The following is a 10,871-nucleotide window of genomic DNA, read 5'->3' on the forward strand; positions in this document are numbered from 1 at the left end:
TGACTAACTTTAAAGCAAGAGTGTAAGAAGAATTGGGCCAAGTAAAAAAAAGATCCAAGAACTAAAGATGAAAGTAAAACGGACTCCTCTTCATCCCGATCCTGGAATGCAAACAATGATGAAAGTAAAGCCACCAAAATTTGACGGCAAAGAAACATGGAGTACCTACTTGAATCAGTTTGAGGCCGCTGCTAGGGGAAATTGCTGGGATAACGAAGAAAAGGCAATCAATCTAAAGCTATGCCTTAGAGAAGCTACAGACTTATTAAGAATGGTACCATCTGAGAATCAGCTCAATTTCGATATACTAGTACGTACCTTACAGATGATATACGGTGAAGCCCATCTACAACAAGTGTACCAGGCCCAATTAAAATCTAGAAGACAAGACGAAGTATGACGAACATAATATGACGAAAAACTCCAACAAGGAAAGGCCCTAAAAATCTTTGATGCCGATGTTGGTCGATTAGTAAATCTGGCTTACCCTTCAGCCCCACCAGAGTTCCGAGAATAAATTTCTATAAATTGTTTAAGTGACGGAGTTCGAGATTCAGATACTAACCACGCTTTGAGGATGGCTCATCATAAAAGTATTTCAGAAGCTTTGGTCCATGGACTAGAGTATGAGGCAGCTTTTCAAGCAACTAGAAGGCAGACACAAATAAGACAAACCAGAACTTCGGAAAGTGATCTCGAAGACCGCCTAAAGATTATTGAGTCAATATTAGCAAGGAAACCTAAAATACCATTCCAATGCTGGAATTGCAATGAGGAGGGGTATCTTAAACGTCAATGCCCCAAGCCTTTGAGAGATCTAAGGAACCAGGAAAACTTCAACTAGTCAGCTTTATGGGGCACAAGCTTGCTGGGTGCTACCAAGCCCCACGTATAAGTCTAAACCGGCTACTACATCCTGGCGAGAGCTTGGTAGGACCGGGAAAAATATGCTGCCGTGAATATGAGATGGTGGTGGATACAGGATCAAGTCATACTATCATGCATGAAGCCGAACATCGTAGCTCATTGTAGGCTTTCAGCACCACCCAATTTAATTCTGGAGTCTGCGGATCGAAAAAGGATCCCGATTCTTGGATTGCATGAAGCTACACCATTGGTACACACAAGAACATTCCAACAGCCAGTACTAGTGGCAGAAATCATGGACGATATCATATTAGGATTCGATGTATATAACCGGATATTGACGACGAGAAATGAAGAGATTTTTATGCACCACCTATATGAAGATAAAGAAAATACCAGTGTCGTTAAGCATATTACCATACCAGCAAATTCAGAGGAAAAGAGAGAGAAATTGTTTTGATTGAGCCCATGGAAGGCTGCAAAGTATATGGTCAAGAAATTTTTAGTCAAGGCGTTATCTACGCAGAAGAAATCTACTGTTTTGTTTCGAATGGTAAATTTAAAAGAATATGATCAACACCTGAAACAAGGAGAGAACATTGGCATATGCTCTGAAGTAGTGGCATTCATGAAAAATGCTGATAGAAGTCGTTATTCAAACAGACCTTTTCCTGTATGTGTAGTAAATTGCGACGTCTTCTTCAAGAAAATCAAGATGTGTTTTCCTTGCACGATAATGACCTGGGAAGTACTACTGCTTTGGTGTAGCATCAAATTAACACTGGAGACAAGGCTCCGATAAAACAAGCACCTCGAAGGATTCCGATAGCTAAACAAGGTCATGTTTCCTCAATGCTTTAAGAAATGAGGACACAAGGAGTGATAGAGCATTTTCAGAGTCCTTGGACATCTCCAGTTGTGCTAGTGGAGAAAAAGGATAAATCCACCAGATTTGGTGAAGACTATCGGCGACTGAATGACATTACCAAAAAAGACAGATATCCCTTACCAAGAATTGACGACGCAAAAGAGGAAAGATGATGCAGTATCTTGTTGGTGCGCCTTTTCAACGAATTGCCATAGACGTAGCAGGACCCTTTCCTACTAGTAGCTCCAAAAACCGATATGCTCTTGTTGCTATGGATAACTTTAGTAAATGGCCCGAGGTTTATCTGATTCCAAACCAAGAAACAACGACAGTAGCTGAAGTGCTGTTCCAGAACTGGATTTGTCGATTTGGTGTACCCAAAGAGACACATTCAGACCAAGGAAGGATTTTTCAGTCACAAATATTCCAACAAGTATGCCAGTTGCTGGAAATCAAACCGACAAACCGACTTACCAACCATTCATATTGGCATCCATAAATCAACTGGCAAAAGCCCGGCAAAAATTGTCTTCGGTGATGAACTTCGTTTACCTTTGAACATTATTACTGGAAGACTCCACAAGTCTGAACCCCTTGAGGAGTACGTCGACTACTTACAAGAGCGTTTGCAAATTGTTCACGAACAAGCACGGGATAAACTTCATCTAGAAAGTAACAGAGTGAAATCACGTTATGACTTAAAGGCAAATTGTACCGGTTTTAATCCTGGGGATAAAGTTTGGTTATACAATCCACGGAGGACGAAGGGCAAGTCACCAAAGCTCCAGAAGGATTGGGAAGGTCTATTCAATGTGGTCACTAGAAGTAACGACGTGGTGTACCGTATTCAGCGACATTGGACAACGAAGATAAAAATTGTAAACATCGTCTGGTTAGAGCCCTGTCATGACTCAGGTGGTCCCATGTTTGAGCCTGGAGGTGTTGATTGATCGGGACGATGAACCTTGAGAGGGCAGCAGTATTATGAAAATGTATATACGTTAATTACTCTCTTAGTTTTTGTACTATTTTATTAGTAGTCTGTAGGTAAAGTTGATTCGTAGGGTTTATTTAGGGTTCTACTTACGTTTGGTTTAATATTTTCATCTATAGTGTCTAGTTTTTAAGTAATTCATCTTGTTTGAGGGCCCCATTTTGGCCCTAATTTAGGTTATTTAGGTTGTATTTTTGTAAATCCATGTATTCTTAATTTTCTAGAATTTATATACTTGCTTGCTTTGACTGTCAGTATTCTCCGAAAATTAGTGGTCTCTTTCGGCAAAAACAATGAAGAGAATTCTAAATATTTCGAAACTGTTCCATCGGGCTTTAAAAAGGACGCGCTTCGTGACATTTCATTCAGTTTTAATTGTTTAGTCAGTTTTTACCGTGGAAACAACTAAACGACAGTCAAGGCGAGTTAGGTTAGGGTTTTTGACGTTGCCAATAAAAGTGTGTTTCTGAATTTCGTTACAATATTTTTAACAAAAAAAATTAACACAGCTCCCATACAACATATTTGGATTATCTAGAAGAGTGTTTTACTAAAGTACTTTGAAAAATTATATAAGGAAAACATCATTTCATAACTATACTCTTCTAATTTTTACGTTATACGTTTACCTTAGTAAACAAGAGTATTTTTTTTGCGTAAAATATTTTTTGCATCTAATAGTAAAAATTACTAAAAATAGCTCTCTAAAAGATAAAATAATTTTAAATAATTTAAAAAGCACATTTTTTGGTCTTAGGCACTTATGCACAATATAAATTTTTGTACGATTATGTCGATAGTAAATTCTGTTCTTTCTGAGGTGCTAGAAGAAAGTAATAGTTGCAATCATTGCAAGAAGAGCTTAAAGACCCTCTGGTTTTTGTGTTTTTTGCCCATATGTTTTCTAACCCAGCCAAATTCCCTACAGGCCAAATTTAATTTTTTTTAATTAACACGCTTTATTGGTAGAAAAATAATATATTTTGCTAACAAAGCAAGATTGGTATACAGGAACTATTAAATACATACAATACAAAAGATATAAAAAACAATTTAATATAAAGAATTAAAGAATGCAAGCATTCTTTAACATTTTCTTAGACATATTCTTACATTAACAGACAAATACCACAATAAAAGCAACGTAAAGTCAAATGTTAAAGAGCATACTGATAGAATTCCTTTATATTATAATAAGCCCAGGGGCGTTATTGCAAATATTTCAAAATACAAACATTAACAAGAGACAAATAGGAAATATAAATATTTTTAATTTATAAAACACTAACTTCAACATCAGATATAGTAAACTAGAGATCCAATAAACAAAAATAAATTAAAACTATTAAAAAAATTTCTTCTTATCTTTCATATCAGCAAAATGATTAATCGCTTTAATTATGTCGATATCTTTTAAAATGTTTTTTTTTATAGCTAATAAGAAGAGACAGTGATCTTTTCCGAGATATACTATTTTTCAGATATGTTTTAATTATCTTGAGTTTAGAAAACGATCTTTCGTTACTTGCCATGTTAAATAATATTATTGCTTTGACTATGTCAGGAAAGCTGGTAGCAGATGTGACGTTTTTAAATAAATGTTGTGATCATTTTCATCAATAATATTAATAAACAATTATCTATTACAGGGTCTACCAATAAGAATGATATAAGTTTAAATTGCTAAAAAATAAAAACGAATTGGTTTATTTCTATGATTGACGCTTCATGTTGTAGTTTATTATGTAACATTATGTTTTAAACAAAATATCATTAAGATGTCCACCTCGGCTACGGCGGCAGATGTTTAGACGATGAACCCAATTTTCAATCACTTTTTCTAACAAGTTGGGCTAAATTTCGCGAATAACCCTAGTTATGTTAACTTTCAACTCATTGATGGTTTGAGGATTGTTAGAATACATCTTCGACTTCACATATCCCCAAAGAAAAAAGTCCGGGGGGTAAGATCACAGGACCTTGGTGGCCAGTTGATATTGCCATGTCGCGAAATTATTCGATCTTCAAAACGCTCTCTTAATAAATTAATTGTGGCTCGGGCGGTGTGTGATGTTGCTCCGTCCTGTTGAATCCAATTCTGTTCGAAGTCTCCACCATTAATTGCAGGCCAAAGAAAGTATGTTATCATGTCGCGGTAGTGCTCTTCGTTGACTGTCACAGTATGCCCCCTTGTATCCTCAAAAAAGTATGGACCGATAATTCCACCGACATGCAAATCACACCACACAGTCACTTTTAACGGGTGTAATGGCACCTGTACTAATTTCTGGGGATTGTTCTGACACCAGAAGCGGCAATTTTAGGTATTGACAACTCCACTAAGACAAAAATGGGCTTCATCTTAAAAGATGATTTGTTTCCCAAAATCGGCATTTTGTTCCAACTGCAACAGGGCCCAGTCGGTAAACGTTCTTTGCAAACCATGATCAGCAGGCTTCAATTCTTGAGTTAGAACCATCTTATTTGGATGTAGGTCTAAGTCTTTCTTCAAAATGCGCCACAGAGACATTGGTGAAATGCCTAATTGCTGAGAACGGCGCAAAAGAGACACATTGTTATTCGCGTCAACACTTTCTCTTGCAGCGGCGATATTTTCAGCCGTCCTTGCACTTTTTTATCGCGTTGGTGGCTTATTACTCCCGTTAAAACTTATTACTTGTGAGCCTTACTGCAAGCTCAGAAGGCCGTCCACGATGGCCAAAATCTTCTCTTAGAGCACAATAACAGGCTCTAACCGATTTCGCATTTTCGTAATACCTTTTCACGATAGCTATACGTTGCTCTTGACTTAAACGATTCATGATGAAATGTCAAAGTATACAACTGACGCTTGATCCGCGTTTTGACACATACCATTTTGCATCCTACATGGCCCACTAAACTTCTATCACTTCTATTTGTAGACCCATTACTATATAAGTAGTTTAAGGCCCAAAGATTTAGAGTTAGTAAAATCATTTTTGTAAGATATTTGTAAATCATCTGCATTTTTAAGGATATCTTCTGGTGTTAATGCCTAAAAAGAAATGTATAAAAAAAACAAAATATTTCGTTTACATAACAAAAAGCATTAAAACGGGAGCTTATTTGAACTTATAATATGTCTAAAAGTTCATGAAATATATTTACTTTAAACCTTTGAATTCAGAATCTAAAAATATAAAATCAAATGACAATAATTCATCAAAATGTGATTTGACTCTTAGTGCTCTTTTGAGAGTAAATTGAGGTTTTATGCCGCGTTTTTGGCAAACTTTGACTACTTCTGTTATTTCTAAATACTTATGCCTCATTTTAGCTAAACAGTCCATTGTTTTCTTTAAAAGCACTACCACTTCATTTACACTTAAGTAACAGCAGAACTTCCATAACTTTTGATAACATTAATTTCTTGCAATGTCAAAATGAGAAATACACAAAAAAAACAAATTCAAAATTTTCAATATTATTTAAAATGCTTTTTGTTTTTTCCCCTATTAAGTGGAAATAATTTCGTTTTGTGTTGGTAATAGATATTTAACTTTGCCTTTCAGTTTATCGAATACTTCCTTCGGATCATATCTAGAAAGTGATTGAACTATAGAACGGAAATTTTTGATATAGCTATTATTTGAATTAAAGACTTTTTTATGTCTGCGAAACGCTAAAGTACCTCTAGCAAGTGATAAAGTATTACAAAATAGCCTTCTATCTATAAAATCTTAATTGAAGCTTTGCTTGTAATTAATTTTCTATTTTCCTTGTCAATCGTATTATCCTTTTCCAAGAATCATATACAAAGCAGTTTGTTATATGTATTTGAAATATATTGGTTCTTTAAATTTTCTGGATAAACCTTGCCAATCACTATTTCTAGTTAGCCATCTTGAACCCAAACAACCTACAGTGCTGACAATAGACAACATCTTTTGTTTTTTGAATAACGTAACCAATTATTATTGTTAGAATAACTTTCTGAAAAGCACCTTTGTCTAGTTATATTGGGAAAAGATCTTTAGTCCTTGATAGTTCGTAATCAATAATTAGCTTTCTTAAATTATTACTGTGCATTATATCAAAAATTAAAAAAAAAGCGAAATCCGTAGGATACTCATTGCTTAATTTGAATAAAAGATTAAAATCATTTTAAGTATTTGAATCTGATGCACTAGGTTCAGATAACATCGGACTCGGTTATTTGTTCTGTGTCAATTTTACCACCATTATGATTATGTTGTACATTATTTTGTTCATTGGTGGATAAGACGTTTATGAAAAATGTTTCTAATATTTTATTATGTTTGTCTCCATCTTGTTTAGTAACTTGACTACTTATAGACGGAAGTGTCTTCTCGCTAAATTTTAAATTTTTTTTAGATGATGCTTTAGCATTTGCAGCAAAAAACGTAATAAATTTTGGAAGTTTTGCAGTACTTTTTTGCAGTAACATTCACTTCCGTTTATTTGCAGCTCCACTTCTTGAACTTCTCTTTGCATTCATTCTTCTTTCATTATTCATTTGTACAGAAAAAAGTCCATTTATTTAATATTTGAAAAAGGTTATTAATTTTCGAGACACGTTTAAATTTAAGATTATGGAACGGATGCCAATAAAATTACACACTAGTCGTCTAAGATCAAAGTGATGGCAAGTGTTCAAAACAAAAAGTCGGAAATCAAATTATTAATATTCCTAAATAGCCCAAAAAAATATTGAAATGTGAAATGGACCAAAACAATTATACCCGAAAATCAAAATCAATAGATTTTTTAATATTGAAATATGTTCAAGTGTTTCTCTAAAATCAAAAATCACTTACTATTATAACAAATAACATAAATTTCGCAATAAGATAGAAGATAAAAAAAATTTTTATGTAGCTTTGATTTTTAATTCATTTAATTAACATCTTAGCTCTAGCACACTTAATAAGAGAGCTATGATCTTGCAAATTGTCTCGTTAAAATCAAACCAGCAAAACTGAGAAAAAATTGTTAGAATTTTTACTATGGGCACTCATAGAAGCTGAGATATATTTTTCATTTTTTGAATACCTCAATTCTCTTCACCAAAAAAAATTGGGATCTAAGACTGCCATATTACACTCTAATTCTATAAGTAACTACCAGTATAATTTTTTAAGTGATTTATAAGATATATAAGCTCTTTAATGGCTTCGTGATACCCTAAAAGAGTAATCGATGCCACTGATAAAATCTATAAATCCAAATTATAGTTGATAACTGCATAAAATCGTAGCGAGATTTATTTCGGGCAAAGGAACAAACAGAATGCAATATGCACTTTGGTGGTGGAAGGCGGTATTTCATTGTGGAAGTTAAATCGTTCTTTCTTATCGCGAAAATATGCTCTAGATCCCAAGTTTCTGGTTACTTTCATTATAAATGTGACGCGGGAGTAACGCGGGGATTTGATTTATACCGCGTGAGCTCAGATTTTTAATGCCATTTTTGTTAAGCGTAGTAGTGTTAAATCGTTTAGATTAATCGGGTTTTTAAAGAGGTTGAATTTAAGCGGAAATTATACCTATTTTATGGAATATAAGAGTATATGAGCATAACTTAATAGGGTATAATTTACATTTAATTACTACTTACTTATAACTTATTAAAAAAAGCATCGTTTTAATAAAAGCATCCATACAGAGTGTATCACAACTTAAATAGTCCAACTTAATACATTGGCCAAAAAAAAACGCAAATCAAATTGCTTTAAAAGGCCAATTTAAATGGCGAGAGATACAGTAAATAGAACAATATACATCCCAAAAGTTATGTTTGAATTCATTTAAAATTCAGCAGTGTGTTCGAAAAAAAAACGCTCGGACCCGTCGATTTTTATTTCAAGTTGCGCATTTTTGTACGTGAAGTTTGTATGTATAGGGGTGCTCAAAAATAAATTACGACTATCAACTTAATTTTTTCAAATGAAAGCACCTTTTTTTATTTCATTTTTGAATTTTGCGTAGAATTCTACGTATGTTTCATGCATCATGTCCTATACCTTAAGTCAACAGTTATTGAAAAAAAGACAACCAAACATTATTATTGAAGTTCACCTTATCTCTGAGAATTTTTTTACAGAGCAAAATTCCATTCGTATTTTTTTATTGTTGGCTGGTGACCGTGTATTTTTATAGAAACTGCATGACAGTTGTACGCCAAACAGATATTGTCAAGTGTGAAGTGTACGAGCAAACTTGCGGTTTTCACAATGGTAAAGTTAACGGAACGAGAAAAAATAGAAATTCTGTGCATGGTTGGGTTTGGTGATAGAACACGTACTCAAAGAGAAGCTGCTCAAGTATTCAATGAAATCCATCTTGGTCTTCCTCCAATATGTCAAAAGGTGGTGAGTACAATAAAGGCTAAATTTAGAGAATTCGGTCATGTTAGAGATCTGCCAAAATCTGGTCGCCCTGCTCGAGATGAAAATGAACAACTTGACATTTTGCTTTCTTTAGAAGAAAATCCATGCACTCCTCTGTCTCAGATTGGGGCAAATTTACACATGGCGAAATCTATAGTTCATCGAATAGTTAAAAAGCACAAATATCTCCCCTACAAAGTTATTCCGGTGCAAGAGCTATTTGATGACGATTTCGATAGGCGAAATGAGTTTTGTGAACGTTTACAAAACATGTGCAATCTAAATAATAATTTAGTAACAAATATTATTTTTCCGATGAAGCCACGTTCTGTTTGAATGGTAGTGTGAACAGACAAAATTGTCGATATTGGGCAACAGAAAATCCACATTAGATGATGGAGGTAAACACCCAGTACCTTCAAAAACTAAATGTGTGGTGTGGAATAGTGCGCGGAAGAGTAATTATAGTTCCCTTTTTCTTTGAACAGACTTTAACGGGACAAGTGTATCTCGATTTTCTCCAATTTAAATTAGTTTTAGCCTTAGAACATTGAAAGGCTAGAAGTAGTATGCCATGGAACTATGGGCAGGTTTGTTTGCTTGCAACATCTCTGATACAATGATGCCAAATGCTTATAGAGAAATGGCAAAAATCACTTTATAATATCATAAAAATTTTCAGTTTTTTCCGAAAACTTAAAACAATACTACTGCTCCCCTTTAATAAAATATCAAGCATTTTTTAAAAATAAATTTGATAAGATGCTCTATATCGAAGTCAATATACGTGAAATATGAAAATAAAGTACGAAGAAACGAGAAAACGTTAATGGCATCGCAACGCCGCTCGAACGCATTGTTGACGCCACCGATACAAGCACTCTCTACCAGTGACGTCGTCAACAAATATTTACCTGATAAATTTTTATTAATTATTATAGAGTTTAATAATAATAGTTTAGAGTTATAGAGTTTAAAATGATTTCTTAATAAATCATGTTTTAAGACACAAATTTTTAACATTTTGCAAAATTTTATTATTGTTATATTGGACAAAACTCAGTTTTACATCACTTACTTTAAATCACATAATATATAGTTCTATGGTGCTGACTTTTTCAAAGGGACAGTATTGCTTCAGCGGAAAGAGTTAAAACTACAAGGATGTTCAAATTGTGAAGGAGTTGCAGGTTTTTTATAGGTTATAAGATTTTTATTATGAGTATTATTTAGCCTGTACAATGGTTTTGAGACATTTAACGGTGACCTATATAATACCTAATACCAATTATTATATCATGTTAATTTATACTAAAAAACAAAGCTTACCTAAGAATAAAGACTATGTTGTACAATAGATTAGATTAGATAGTTTATTAGTAGTAATATACAAACAAGTACTTTTACAAGTCAAATAAAATATGTAATATGTTGGGCTTTTTCGAAAATCATGTTATTATTTCTTAAGTATTTTAATAATAACTTGAGACATCTAATTCAATTTCTTTGGCGCAAATTTGTTTGTTGCAATCTTCAAATTTTAATTTTTTGTTCTTTTTTTTTCCATAATTTGGTGACAAGTGATTTAGTTTTTAAAAAGTCCTCAGGATATCATTTTCATTTTACCCTAGAGTAATATACATAAAAATATAGTATTACCAATATTAAAAAGAAAAAATTAAAAAAATGTATTATGATAATCCAATTGATCAATAAAATGTATGTTATTAATAAGAATCTTTGAAATATCA

The 10,871-nt window shown here is 33.4% G+C and overlaps 1 protein-coding gene across 4 annotated transcripts in view; it reads left to right on the top strand.

Annotated features, from left to right (window-relative positions):
- The window catches only part of LOC126750535 (limbic system-associated membrane protein-like), a 524,620-nt gene that overhangs the window by 146,527 nt on the left and 367,222 nt on the right, over positions 1-10,871 (top strand). The gene's annotated exons all lie outside the window — the stretch shown is intronic.

The sequence above is a fragment of the Anthonomus grandis genome, chromosome 2 (genome assembly GCF_022605725.1).
Source record: "Anthonomus grandis grandis chromosome 2, icAntGran1.3, whole genome shotgun sequence".
NCBI lineage: Eukaryota > Metazoa > Arthropoda > Insecta > Coleoptera > Curculionidae > Anthonomus > Anthonomus grandis.